Source organism: Artemia franciscana, chromosome 19 (genome assembly GCF_032884065.1).
Source record: "Artemia franciscana chromosome 19, ASM3288406v1, whole genome shotgun sequence".
NCBI lineage: Eukaryota > Metazoa > Arthropoda > Branchiopoda > Anostraca > Artemiidae > Artemia > Artemia franciscana.
Genome location: NC_088881.1, coordinates 27,065,656 through 27,080,890, shown reverse-complemented (window position 1 = coordinate 27,080,890; position 15,235 = coordinate 27,065,656). Strand labels below are relative to the sequence as shown.

The following is a 15,235-nucleotide window of genomic DNA, read 5'->3' as shown; positions in this document are numbered from 1 at the left end:
ATAAATATTAAGGCAAAATAGCTTTAATGCCCTGAAGCAGAGCTTATTGGGCTTACAACCCCAATACACATACAAATAAAAACAATACGAAAAAGGATAGGAAAATAAAAAAATTAAACAAAAGAAAAGGAAAAGAAAAAAAGAAAAGAACAGGAAAAGAAAAAATAAATATTTAATTTTTCTGCATTTCGATCGATACAGGATTACAGCTCAAAAAGTCAAAACAAAAAGAAACTAAAACCACTTGACCAGTATCGCCTAAAACTAAACCAACATCCTGGCTCCACTTGAGGTCCACTCAACTATCAAAACCATAAATATTAAGGCAAAATAGCTTTAATTCCCACCGAAATTAACGAAAATTATCAATGTTTATTAAAGTCATAGGTAAACAATTTCATGCATGGGGTCTTAGATGCCGAATAGAAAATTGTGATCTACAGGTAATAGGAAGCGAACGACGAATTGTATTGGACTTCTTCGTAAAATGTGTATGAATATCACTTCTTAATTCAAACGTACTTTTAAAACATATTGGTAAACAATTTTGAAAATATTTATATATAAACATGCTTTGATAAAAAGTAATAAGTCCTGTTAAAGGCAAGATTTTACAATCTATATACCTCTTTCGTACCGAGTCTTTAAAACCAACACCACATAACACTCGAAGCGCTTCATTCTGCCAAACTCGAATATGATGGAGATGAGAAGGAAATGTACTACCCCAAACGGTACAAAAATACAGCAGATAAGGATGAATTAAGGAATAATACAGTGTTCTAAAAATATCTCTTGGGAAAATGTACTTCAACTAAGCGAACCTAGACTAATTTAAGAAAGCGAATCTATGTGCTCTCTAAAACTAAGACATTCATCAATTAAAACTCCTAGATATTTTGTACAATTTATTCTTAAGATACTCATATCAGCAAAATTAAGTCTGTCTATCCAAGGGTAATAATATGAGCAAAATTATCCAGCTCATAAATCAGCAAAAATATTTTGCACAGCTCCTCTTTTAATAGTGTTATATAACTCCTTTTTTTATTTTAGTATGGATAGTATATGATTTTTTTATTCTTAGATTTGTGGTCCAATGTATTGTCAGATATTTGTCACTAGTCCTTTATCAAGGTTTTAGTCTACTAATGAACCTTCTTTTGAAAGAGCTAACAGAAAAACTTTTTGGGATAACTTCTCAGGAACATCATTCTAGATCAAAGTGCAACGTCCAATGAAGCTAATTAGTATTTTCTTTGTTAAGTTATTTTTTCTTTTGTTTCTTTATTTTTGTTTTGAATTATTTAACTTGAACTTCTAGATAATCAAGCAAGTGAGCTCTTATGCCCCAGTGCAGTCTCCAGGCCCTTCGCCACAATATCCTGCCTCTGTTACTTTGAGTGTAGGGACTTCACGGAAAAGTCCGATGTCAAAAACTACCATTCATCGATCTCAGAGTCAACGCTCCCAGCACAAATACATGAGCAGATTTCAAACAAATATCTTTCAATTGTGAATCCAAGTATTGTTGGCTCACCAGTGCCGGTTGTACAAAACAATGTGAAAATGTAAGATGCCATATGTCAGAAGGTAAATGTCAATTAAATGGATGGTCACGTGCCTCAGTCACAAACTTTGACAGCAGTGAATGAGCCTTCTTTTGAACTGGTGCTCCCCTAGCCTCCTTCAGTTGAATGTAGTTCTAAAATATCTTTGACTCGTGAAGCGAATGAGGAAAACTAAGTTGAAGAAGTTCAAAAACCTGTTGTGTACAGTGCTAGTGATCAAATCCCAATTTTAAATGACCAAAAAAACACCTGATAAAGGGCCTAAAAAAAATACAAAAAATACAAATCAAAAAATAAACTTCAAAAGGACAAAGGATAAACCTCACGAAAATAACGTAGATAGTGATAGTGGTGTTCTATTTTGGTTGAAGAAATCCTGATAGAGAAATCTGGCAAAGTAGTTGTTGATGGTGATAGAGTTGTGAAAATTGTAGAGGATGAAAAATCTAGTGTGAAGAGTGTAAAACAAATGATTTCTGGATTAAACTGCCAAAAGACTAAGGATATTGGAATTATGAAGCCAACAATCAAGCTCGGCAAACTATCGCCTGAGGTAATTTTTTTGTTCATTTATCTTGAATTATTTCATTATTAATTATTAACATTACTAACATTTTATATTAATTTATATCATTAATTTTTATATATATATATATATATATATATATATATATATATGTTATAAATATTATTTATATTATTTTATTTATTCTGTTCCATCAAAACGGTAAGTATGCACTACTTAATCATTTCTTAACACTTATACAGTATAGTAAGCTATAGGCCTAATCATAAACAAACAAGGTCAAATAATTAGGTTCGTCTAGGTTAAACTGTAATACTTTAAAATATGCTTTGATCAGGATATACCTAGACCTGTGGTCCTCCCCTCATTGGTCTTTGTATCTGGTTAATCTAAAGAACCTCCCTCCCAAAAACAGCACTGACGTGTAAAAAAAACTGACGAAGAAAAGAAAAGGAAAAGAAAAAAAGAAAAGAACAGGAAAAGAAAAAAAAGAAAAAACAGGAAAAAAATAAATATTTAATTTTTCTGCATTTCGATCGATACAGGATTACAGCTCAAAAAGTCAAAACAAAAAGAAACTAAAACCACTTGAGCAGTATCGCCTAAAACTAAACCAACATCCTGGCTCCACTTGAGGTCCACTCAACTATCAAAACCATAAATATTAAGGCAAAATAGCTTTAATGCCCTGAAGCAGAGCTTATTGGGCTTACAACCTCAATACACATACAAATAAAAACAATACGAAAAAGGATAGGAAAATAAAAAAATTAAAGAAAAGAAAAGGAAAAGAAAAAAAGAAAAGAACAGGAAAAGAAAAAGAAGAAAAAAACAGGAAAAGAAAAAATAAATATTTAATTTTTCTGCATTTCGATCGATACAGGATTACAGCTCAAATCGAACTTGTGATCCTAGAAGATTGGGAGAGGGCTCATTTAAATTGAAAAAAAAATCATTTTCCTTTTTAAGTGACAAAATGTATTTAATGGCAACTAGCCTCCTTCCCACGCCCCTTTTTCCTCCAAAGGCACCGTATCAAATGTTTTAGATAGCCATTTGGCTCAGCATAGTTGAAAGGACCAGTAACAATGCCTTTGGAAATTATATGGACCCTGATAGTCCTTGGAAAAAGGCTTGTAAGCTACGTAATTTGCCCATTGGTTCAATATGAGGAGAATGCGTTTCCGGGGGTAAATTTTTCACGGTGGAGGAGGTGATTTCCTGGAATGGTTTGAAAAACTGTTAGAAATAAAAAAACTAAGTTTTTTGAATGAAAGTAAGGAGGTAAGATTAAAAGTAAAAACGATTAGAAATTATTCCATACATGAGGAATACAGAATGGATTATTCCGTTCTTTCTCGTATTTTACGCTAGAGTTTGACTTTTCGTCAAAATTCTTTAAGAAATAATGCTCAAGCAAAAGGACCTTCGAATTTTAATGAGATATTTCTAGAAAACATCGAGACTTTTGCGTAAAAATCAAGGATATAGGTAGGGACAGCCCCCTCCCCCTCATATACGAAGTACATTTGGTCGTTTTAAGTTTTATTGCTGCTCTTTATCTTCAGTTGGAGAAACTATTTTTGTTTTTTAATTTAATTTTTATCAAGTCAAATCCTGATTCGTTACAGAGCTATGCAAGTAAGTGCGAACAACAGTAAGGACAGTACATCCAATATACAAATTAATTACAGATTATTTCATCTTTTTTTAGGTACAAGTGCTCAAAAAATAAACTCAGGAGATGAAATTCCGCACCTCCCTTACTCATGGGGGATCAATCATAGGATATACCTAGAGAAAGATCTAAATTACTCTGAAACTTCTAACGCCGGCTTAATTTTTTACAATATTTTTGTTTGTTTCACCGAAGAAATCGATTTTTTTAATCTTAAATATATTCTATTGGATCCCGTGACATGACCTTAAAAAATCTAAGAGGCTAAGTTTTAAAAAAGACACATTTAAAAAAAATGAGAACATTTTTGTCTCGCATTTTACACCGTTCTGAGACTTATTTTTCTCTTAAAAGTGTAGAATTTAATAAAACCTTAAAAGGTTTTCTTGAGATGAAATAAACGCAAGGGCTATGTTAGCATCAGCAACCTGTGTCAGCATATGGCTATGAAATTTCAATTCATTATCAGTTACTACTCCTAGGTCCTTCTCTGCCCTTACTCCTTCTAGTTGTTCACCCTGGATGAGTAGGTTTAGGCTTCGTTCAAGTATTTATCTATATTAATTACTAAAGTAAGAAAACAGTCATCCTCTCTCCTTCTGTTTTGTTTTTATTCACTATTTATTATATTTTATATATTATTTATTATATATTATTTATTAGGGTTTATATTTTATATGTTCGTTGTGTGGTGTGTGTTTGTGCTATTGCATTGGTGATTTCGCTTTTCATTAGAAGTGTAATTAGGATTATTATATCTAAAATGCAAAACTTTGTTTTTGAACTATTGAATTCTATATTCAGGTAGTTTTAGCTAGCTCCCAGGTCCCCCTCACTTACTTTGAAGTGAGTATTATCTGCTCAGCCGACAGGGGTCTCATGAAGGGGCCACCTTCAATCATTGTCGCCTGGTTTTGCTAAAATTACTATTTTCTTTGCCAAAAAATATATCGGGCAAGATATTCTTTTTCTCTATGTATCCAAAGTAAGGCAAAAAGAATATCTTTAAAAATGACAAACATATTCATAAAAACAAGCATACACAGAATTTAAAAACTAGCTTAAGGAATACAAAATTTTGCTATCTAGAAAACAAGAATTTTTGAAACCGTAATCCTGTAAATTTAATTAAAGTTGACCAGAATTTAGGCCACCATGGCATAGAATCTCCAAAACTATGTAATCAATACCTCTCCAAAATTCTTTGAAGTTGATCAATTTCTTTTTGAACTAAAAACTTCTGTAATTCTACCTCAAGCGTTTCAACATCATGTTGTGCATGGCGAATCTCAGCGTCTATTGCTTCCATTTCTCGCTTTAAGGTCGATAAATCCACTTTTTTTGTATCCTCAATTTCCATGTCTTTCCTCTTTTCAACTTTCGTCGTTACAATCCGTGTTATTTCCGTTTTTGTCAATACTTCTTTGCATACCTTTGTAATCGAAAACTTTGCCCTGTTTTCCTTCGCCACTCCAAGAATTTTCCTTTCTTTAGTTTGCTTCTGCACATTTTTTTCACTGTATAATGTTTTCCTTGCTAACATGCTTTTTGCCATTGACTTATACTTCCCTTTCATCAAAATTGTGTTTTTTCCTTCTAATAGAGAGGTTCTTGATAAGCCCATATTTCTTCTTGGAGCTAGTGACTTCTTTTCTTCAGTATAGCTAGTTCTTTCCGACATGGCTAAGATATTCTTATACAAAAAATCTTGCTCCTTCTGACTTGTACAGCTTCGTGCTTCCGACATTTCAAAGACTTTCCTATGCATCGTTTCAAGAAATATTAAAACTTTAAATTCAAAAGCTTTGTGTTGTTGCTTGGTGTAAGTTAGTTTCACATCTAGAAGGTTTTGACGAATTCATTTCTTTATATACACAAACCGCATAGCTCCTACATATTTGCACCAATCAATGCAGAGAGAACCGATGACGTATGATCTTGGGATTTTACAATCGCTATGTTCATGTTCATGTTGCATGCATGTTCCGTTTCCGGTGTGTACAACCGTGTTCCGGTTGTACAGCCCAATTCGTCTGTGTTTCTTGACTGTAAGAGCCTCATGTAACAGCGTTATTTTAATTATGGTTGTAATTAAAATCTATTCAATTCTATATTCTTAATCTATATATATTCAGCCATCAAAATATATGGCTGAAACCAAAAAATCAGCATGGTTCAACCCGACAATTAGGCTCAAATAAAAACCAGAGAACATTCTTTTTGCGCATTGTATTTATTTATCTATTTCGGCAGTTTATTTTATTTATTTAGTCCTATTTTTTTAGAACCTCTTTAAAGTACAAAACAAATTAAGTGTTTTGTATGCAAAACAAATTTGAATATAAGGAAATAATAAAATCATTGATGGCTATGAAAAAATGATTAAACAATGAAAAAATTGCATAGAATTATTCAGACAATAGGGCAAAATAATAAAAAAGTAAATGTAGTTAATGGTTTACTTAAGACTATATACATTTTATAGAGACGATTTTCTATTTTTCTTTTTTATAGAGACGATTTTCTATTTTTCTATGTTATAGAGACGATTTTCTATTTTTCTATTTTATAGAGACGATTTTCTATTTTTCTATTGTATAGAGACGATTTTCTATTTTTCTATTTTATAGAGACGATTTTCTTTTTTTTTATTTTATAGAGACGATTTTCTATTTTTCTATTTTATAGAGACGATTTTCTATTTTTCTATTTTATAGAGACGATTTTCTATTTTTTTATTTTATAGAGACGATTTTCTATTTTTCTATTTTATAGAGACGATTTTCTATTTTTCTATTTTATAGAGACGATTTTATATTTTTCTTTTTTATAGAGAAAATTTTTTATTTTTCTATTTTATAGAGACGATTTTCTATTGTTCTATTTTATAGAGACGATTTTCTATTTTTCTATTTTATAGAGACGATTTTCTATTTTTCTATTTTATAGAGACAATTTTCTGTTTTTCTATTTTATAGAGACGATTTTCTATTTTTCTATTTTATAGAGGCGATTTTCTATTTTTCTATTTTATAGAGACGATTTTCTATTTTTCTATTTTATAGAGATGATTTTCTATTTTTCTATTTTATAGAGACGATTTTCTATTTTTCTATTTTATAGAGACGATTTTCTATTTTTCTATTTTATAGAGACGATTTTCTATTTTTCTATTTTATAGAGACGATTTTCTATTTTTCTATTTTATGGACGATTTTCTATTTTTCTATTTTATAGAGACGATTTTCTCCGCCCACGAACATCTATTGCGCAACATTTTACGACCTGATTCATCTGCTTCGAATATTTTTTTTTCATTACAAAACATTTTTACATATATATATTTTTACATAATATCATGTCTTACTAGTGTAGTTTGATTAATTTGAAATAAATTCAGCTATTGAATTAGATTGTTGAAACTAGAGAAACTAGTACGGAGAGAAACTAGTACTGTTTAAACTGGCAATTTGGTTCAAATTTATGCCTGTGAAACATTCTTTTTACGAATTGTATTTAGTTTATTCGAGTTTATTTTTCAATGTATGTTTTCATTTAATGTTTTAGCGCAGTAGCCTAAGACAATCTTTCCGGAAAACTAATCTGGTTAGTCCAAAATACTAATCTGGTATTTATTAGAAGGGGTTGCCGAAGTCTGAAGGAATATTTTGCTGTAAGGAACAGCCTTGTGTTGAGTTGTGAGTTGAGGCCGAAGCCCCCTTCTCCCAAATATACGAGGAGGGGAGTCAAAATACGAGCGAAAGTATCCCAGAGCAGCAATTTATAATAAGAACAGCAACACTGATTTCTATATCTGAAAACATTGATTTTCTAATATATATATATATATATATATATATATATATATATATATATATATATATATATATATATATATATATATATATATATATATATATATATATATATATATATATATATATATATATATATATATATATATATATATATATATATATATATATGCTATTGTGAAATTTTTAGGGCACTGCCATAGTTTCAACAGTGTTGCCATGTTAACAGTCTTAATTAAAAGTTTATCTGGTTTACAATATAAGTAAAATAGTTAAACTATCTTATAAATGTATATAGTATTCAGTAATTCATTATATTTACGTTTTTTCACTTTAACCTATTATTTGAATAATTCTATGAGTTTTTTTTTCATTGTTTGATCATTTTTTCATAGCAATCAAATTACTCAACCTTTCTATACTGAGCTATTTATTCTGGCTACATAGCCATAAGTTGATTTTAATCATATGTTTGTTTATATTCTGCGACACCTGTGATCTTCTCTCAGACACACCTTTTTTTTATGGACAGGGTGATGATGCAATTTGTCTTTTTGGAAATGTTCCCAACGGTCAAAATCTTTCGGTGTTATTGCCAAAGAAAGCGGCACGTTTTCACCACGTGTCTTTTTCACGTGACATCACATGATGATTTTTCAACACGTGACACGTTTCAATCTCGTGTTTTTATATGTGAATGAGTTTATTTTTTCCTTATGTTCAGATTTGTTTGCATATAACACTTTTAATTTGTCTTTTACTTTAAAGAGAGGTCTATTCCGGATTTTTTTTTTATAACAATTATTTTTATGATGAATTTTTCTTAAAATAAAATACAACGTTTGAAAAGAGTATTTAATTTAAATGATTTAGAAATAATACAGTTTATTTTATGGAGATAGGGTCAATGAACTAGAAGCCAATGGTCCTAGAATGTCGGGAGAGGGCTCATTGCCCCTTTTGTAGGGCACTAGCCCCCTGTCAAAATTTTGAGATGGCCATGTTGTTTAGTATAGTTCAAAAGTTCAATAACTATGTCTTTGAGGATAACTTGACTCCCCGACAGACAGGAAAAGGGTTATAAGCTTTAAAATTTGTCTATAGTTTACGTATAATAATCTCTAATAAGAGTTACCGGATTCATGCCGCTATCACTCATATCAAACAGTTTGTGGTAACAAACTGTAGTAAGGATCGACCCGACTCAATAGTAACCAAAACTCAAAAAAATTGAAATATATAATTTTCATCAAGATTAGTCTTACTCGTCAAAAGTTACGAGCCTGAGAAGATTTGCATCATTTTAGAAAATAGGAGGGAATACTCCCTAAAAGTTATACGATCTTAACGAAAATCACACCATCAGAGAACCTTACTGTAGAAGTTTCAAGCCCCTATCTACAAAAATCTTGAATTTAGCATTTTTTGCCAGAAGACAAATCACGGATGCGTGTTATTTGTTTTTGTTTTGTTGTTGTCTTTTGTTTTGTTGTTGTTTTTTTTCCCAGGGGTGATCGTATCGACTCAGTGGTCCTAGAATGTTGCAAAAGGGCTCATTCTAACGGAAATAAAAGTTCTAGTGCCCTTTTTAAGTGACCAAAAAAATTGGAGGGCACCTAGGTCCCCTCCCACGCTAATTTTTTCCCCAAAGTTACCGGATCAAAATTCTGACATAGCCGTTTTATTCACCATAGTCGAATAACCTAATAACTATGTCTTTGGGGACGACTTGCCCTTTTTAAGTGACCAAAAAAATTGGAGGGCACCTAGGCCCCCTCCCACGCTCATTTTTTCTCCAAAGTTACCGGATAAAAATTCTGAGATAGCCATTTTATTCACCATAGTCGAATAACCTAATAACTATGTATTTGGAGAAGACTTACTCCCCTGAATTTGCCGTGGAAGGGGGGCTGCAAGTTACAAACTTTGACCTGTGTTTACATATAGTAATGGTTACTGGGAAGTGTACAGACGTTTTCAGGGGGATTCTTTTGGTTTGGGCGGAGACTTGAAGGGGGGTTACGTGGGAGGATCTTTCAAAGGAGGGATGTTTTATTGGGGAAGAGACTTTCAATGGAGGGGGCGCAGGATTTTCTAGCATTATTTAAAAAAAACAATGAAAAAATGAATATGAAAAGTTTATTCCTACTGAAAGTGAGGAGCAGCATTAAAACTTTAACGAACAGAAGTTATTACGCATATGAGGGGTTTACCTCCTCACTCGCTCTTTACGCTAAAGTATTTTTCAGCAATTTCAACTATTTATTCTACGGCCTTTGTGATTCAGGGGTCATTCTTAAGGAATTGGGACAACATTTGAGCTTTAGTGTAAAGAGCGAGGTATCGAAAAGGGGTGAGCCCCCTCATATACGCAATAAAAACATACGAATATAGAAGTTCGCTACGTAAGTTAATTCGTAAGTTACGTATATTTTTTACTTATGAAAACGTTCGTAAGAAATTAAAAGTTATAGTTGCCTTTTTAAGTAATCAAAAAATTGGAGGGCAGCTAGACCTCTTCTCTCGCTCCTTTTTTTCAAAATCTTCCGATTAAAACTATGAAAAAGCCATTTAGCCCCCTTCCCCAAAAAGAATAATATGCAAATTTTGTTTTAATTATTTATGCGTTGAGAGGCAAGATAAAAAATGCATTAATTAAAAAACGTCCAGAAATTAAACAAAAAAAAAACAAGTTTTTTTAAATGAAAGTAAGGAGCGACATTAAAAGTTTAAACGAACAAAAATTACTCTGTCTATGAAAGGGTTTTTTCCTCCTCAACGCCCCGCTCTTTACGCTATCGTTTTTTACTGTTTTAAAATGTAGAGTTAAGAGAGTCAAACTTTAGCGTGAAAATTATTCAGAGCTGAAAAATTATTTATTTCTTATTTAATTTCCCCAGCTGAAAACGAACAGAAATTTCTGGAAATAAAAGACTGAAACCTTTAATGTATAGAAATTAGTCTAGACAAACCGGGAACAGGAGAAAATATCACAAATGAGAATTGAGCTACTTTCCCCTACAAGCACGAAAGCCACAAACCTCGACACAGTTATTGTTGAAAACATGTTTTTTGTTGTTTTTGTTTGAACAAATGCCTTGCCATAACCATCAAAAAGGATACAGAGACTCAATTTTGCAGGAAAGTTTGATAATCTGTCTGGTCTGTCCTGTATGTCTGTCTAGTCCATCTATCTGTTTAGTCTGTCTAGTCTTGTCCGTCGTTCCTGGTCTGTTCAGTCTGTCTAGTCTTTCCAGTCTAGTCTATCTACTCTATTCTAGTCTATTTTGTCTAGTCTGTCTAGTCACCGGATCATAAGTCTGAGATAGTCGTTTTATTCACCAGTGTCGAAAAACCTAATAACTATGTCTTTAGGGACGACTTACTCCCTCGCAGTCCCCGTGGGAGGGGCTGCAAGTAACAAACTTTGACCTGTGTTTGCTTATAGTAATGGTTACTGGGAAGTGTACAGACGTTGTCAGGGGGATTTTTTTGGTTTAGGGGGAGAGTTAATGGGGGGTTACGTTGTAGGATATTTCCATGGAGAAACTTCTCATGGGGGAAGAGAATTTAAATGAAGGGGGCGCAGGATGTTCTAGCATTATTTGAAAAAACAATGAAAAAATAGATATGAATAGTTTTTTTCTTCTGAAAGTAAGGAGCACTATTAAAACTTAAACAAACAAAAATTATTACGCCTATGAGGGGTTTACCTCCTCGTTATACCTCACTCTTTACGCTAAAGTATTTTTAGTAATTTAACTATTTATTCTATGGCCTTTGTGATTCAGAGGTCATTCTTAAGGAATTGGGACAAAATTTAAGCTTTAGTGTAAAGAGCGAGGTATCGACTAGGGTTGAACCCCCTCATATACTCAATAAAAACATACGAATATAGAAGTTCGTTACGTAAATTAATTCGTAAGTTACGTGTATTTTTTACCAATGAAAACGTTTGTAAAAAAATTAAAACTTCTAGTTGCCATTAAGTAATCAAAAAATTGGACGGCAACTAGGCCTCCTCCCTCGCTCTTTTTTCTCAAAATCTTCCGATTAATTGTAATTAATTAATATGCAAATTTTGTTTTAATTATTTATGTACGGAGAGCTCAGACCAAAACATGGATTAATTCAAAAACGTCCAGAAATTAAATAAAAAAAAAACAAGCTTTTTCCTCCTCAACACCCCGCTCTTTACGCTAAAGTTTCTTACTGTTTTAAAAATAGAGTTAAAAAAAGAGTCAAACTTTATTCTAAAGAGTGAGGCGTTGTGAAGGAAAAGCCCCTTTCATATACGGAGTAACTTCTGTCCGTTTTAAGTTTTAATGTTGCTCCTTACTTTCATTTAAAAAAACTTGTTTTTTTTAAAATTTAATCTGAAAAAAAAACTTCAGAAAAATCCGAATGATAAACATAAAAGCCTTTTCGCAAGCATCAATCCAACGAGCTTGAAACCTGCACAATGTCCATTAATGAGCAACGGTATGCCTATACGTTTTTAATATGAAATTGTAAATGTCCGACAAAACTAAAGGAATATGGGCGTTATTGATAACATGTTTTTACATACAAGGGCAAAACAGCACCCATATACGAGGACATTTTAGAAATAGGATTTGAGCTTTCTAGAAAAATGCTCTAAACCGAATACTACAAGTGAACAGCATATTGCTATCAATTGCAAGAAAGACACCATAAGGTTTTTCTGTGCTTCAAATCTTGACAATCTTTGTTCTGAAATAGATGACGCTCTTGCATCCGCACTTTGGATCGTCTTTGGACCGTGATCTAAATTGTCTTAATATTAAAACATGTAGCATATTTGCTTCAAAATGAAAACTAAATGAAACTAATTCATTTTTCACCACAGCTAATAAATTTTGAACTGATATATTATTTTACAGATAGATTTGAATACCAATTCTTTTCATGAATTAAATAAAAAAATTGTTATTTGTCTCCATTTTTCAGTTCCTCTTAGAAAATAATTAAAAAAACTAAAGATTAAGAATGATTTATTTTTTGCCAACTAAAATATTAGACGAATTTTCTGTTAGGTCACCACCTTCCTTCTTCAGCGATGCAAGAGAAAGTTAAAAGAAAACACGTGAAGGAGTTTTCAACATTGTTGGGTTTTTTTTTCTAGAGATGATAATGAGCAAATCCGTTTCGAAACTTGAAAATTCTGTAACTTACAAAAATCTTTATGCGAATATGGGGGAATCTTAATGTAAATAAGCTACACATATATTTATGAAAAATTATTGAAATTACCCTAGTTTCTATCATTTTCTTTTCTTTTATTTCCCTCCTTTTTTATTTTTTTTAAAATATCTTAACTAACTACTATTGTAAATTTCGCGGTGTTTTTGCCTGTACGTTTTCAATAAGCTCTGTTGGTTCTACCGCAACATACAGCGTTGTGGCGTTTGAAACAGATTCGCAGCACAAATGACAGGAAGCGTCACTTTGCTTAGAAACAACCTTTTTTCTACTTCTAAAATGTACTAGAACGTAAAGTCTCGCTTTGGATGAGCCTTCTTTTGTTATTTCAGCGCCATTGGTTAATATGATTATATTTGGGAGGGCAAAAAAAATTTTTTTTTTTTTTTAAGAGGTTTAATAGACATTATCATCTGAAAAAAGAAACTACAGAGCAGAAAAATCCGAATGATAACATATTTTGTTTTATGTTAAAGGTATGTTCTAAATCTAATGCTGCTTAAATGCAGAATTTCTTCCAGTGTTTAAAGAGGATAGAAAATGACAAGCTGGTTTTTCATTGAAAAGGCAGCATTTTGTTGGCAAAGTTTTTAAAGTTGTTAAAACTGTCGCTTTAAGAAGAAAGATTGCCTTACAGAAGCATTATCAATTACCTGAGGCACCCCAAAATCGCGTAGTGCAACATCAAATGTAGCTAATTATATGTTGTTATTCTTTTCTTTATTTTGTTCTGAATTATTTATCTTGAACTTTTAGATAATGCAGCACGTGACCTTTTATGCCCCAATGTAGTCTCCAGGGCCTTCGCCACTATCTCCTGCCTCTGTTGCTTTGAGTGTAGGGACTTCACAACAAAGTCTGATGTCACAAATTCACCCATCTCAGACTCAACGCTCCCAGCACAAATACATGACCAGATTTCACACAAATATTCTCCAATTGTGAATCCAAGTAGTGTTGGCTCACCAGTGGAGGTTGTACAAAACACTGTGAAAATGCCAAGTAGTGAGCAAATCTCAATTTTAAATGACGCAGAAACACTTGATAAAGCGCCTCAAGAAAAAGGTAAAAAAAAAAACTTAAACAGGACAAAGGATAAACCTCACAAAAATCATGTAGATGATGCAAGTAGATGGTGTTAGTGGTGGTTCTATTTAGATTGAAATCTGGCAAAGTAGTTGTTGATGGTGATAGAGTTGTGGAAATTGTAGAGAAGGATAAATCTAGTGTAAAGAGTGTAAAACTGATAATTGGATTAAACTGCCAAAAGGCTCTAAGGATACTGAATAATGAAGCCAATAATCAAGCTCAGTAAACTATCGCCTGAGGTAATTTTTTTGGTTTTTATGAGTAGTTTTTACTTTTTTTTTTTATCTTTAATTATTTTATCACTTTTTCTTAACATTTTGTATTAATTTATTATAATATTGTTTATTTATATCATATATATATATATATATATATATATATATATATATATATATATATATATATATATATATATATATATATATATATATATATATATATATATATATATATATATATATATATATATATATATATATATATATATATATATATATATATATATATATATATATATATATATATATATATATATATATATATATATATATATACATAACATTGATATTATCAATTATTAATCTTAATTTGATTCTTAAAATCAGTATTAATTATTATTTTTATTAATAATGGATTTATATATATATATATATATATATATATATATATATATATATATATATATATATATATATATATATATATATACTAGCTGTTGGGGTGGCGCTTCGCGCCACCCCAACACCTAGTTGGTGGGGGCGCTTCGCGCCCCCCCCCCAAGCCCCCCCGCGCGCGTAAGTCGTTACGCGCCATAATAGTTACGCGCCATTGTAGTTGTGTCCCTATGTCCCACCTGTGAATATAGATAGATATATATATATATATATATATATATATATATATATGGTTTTAACTACGTAAAACTTGCGAATATACAACATTCTTTGCTGTCCCATTGTCTTTGCATATAAATAGATTGTCAGGTTTACCGACTCTTGAACATGCAACATATAATGGTCCATGGGAAAACAATCTGTATTCAGATCTATACCTCATGATTCTAATGATTGCCCTTGAGCTTTGTTGATGGTGATTGCTAATCGACCATTCCCTGTCCCGGTGTCCCGGTCGTCATTTACATCCCCCTGTTTCCCCCGGTGTCCCCGTTGTAGTTGTGTCCCTGTGTCCCGGTCGTCATTTATATTCCCTGTGTCCCGGTCGTCATTTGTATCCCGGTGTCCCGGTCTGTATATACATTCGTTTTTTAGTTTTGTTTTTCTCCTTTATTTTTTTCCTTTTTTTTTCTTTTTTAGCTTATTTAGATTTTTAGATT

The 15,235-nt window shown here is 31.8% G+C and overlaps 1 long non-coding RNA gene across 9 annotated transcripts in view; it reads left to right on the top strand.

The window, feature by feature from the left end:
- Positions 1 to 15,235, top strand: part of LOC136039501 (uncharacterized) — a 137,043-nt gene that overhangs the window by 50,022 nt on the left and 71,786 nt on the right. For 7 of the 9 annotated variants that reach the window (XR_010620464.1, XR_010620469.1, XR_010620468.1 and 4 more), the window contains 2 exons: positions 1,325 to 2,124; positions 13,570 to 14,141. This is a non-coding gene — a long non-coding RNA (uncharacterized LOC136039501). The remainder of the gene's footprint in view (positions 1 to 1,324; positions 2,125 to 13,569; positions 14,142 to 15,235) is intronic. The other 2 variants (XR_010620470.1, XR_010620471.1) reach the window with 2 other exon arrangements.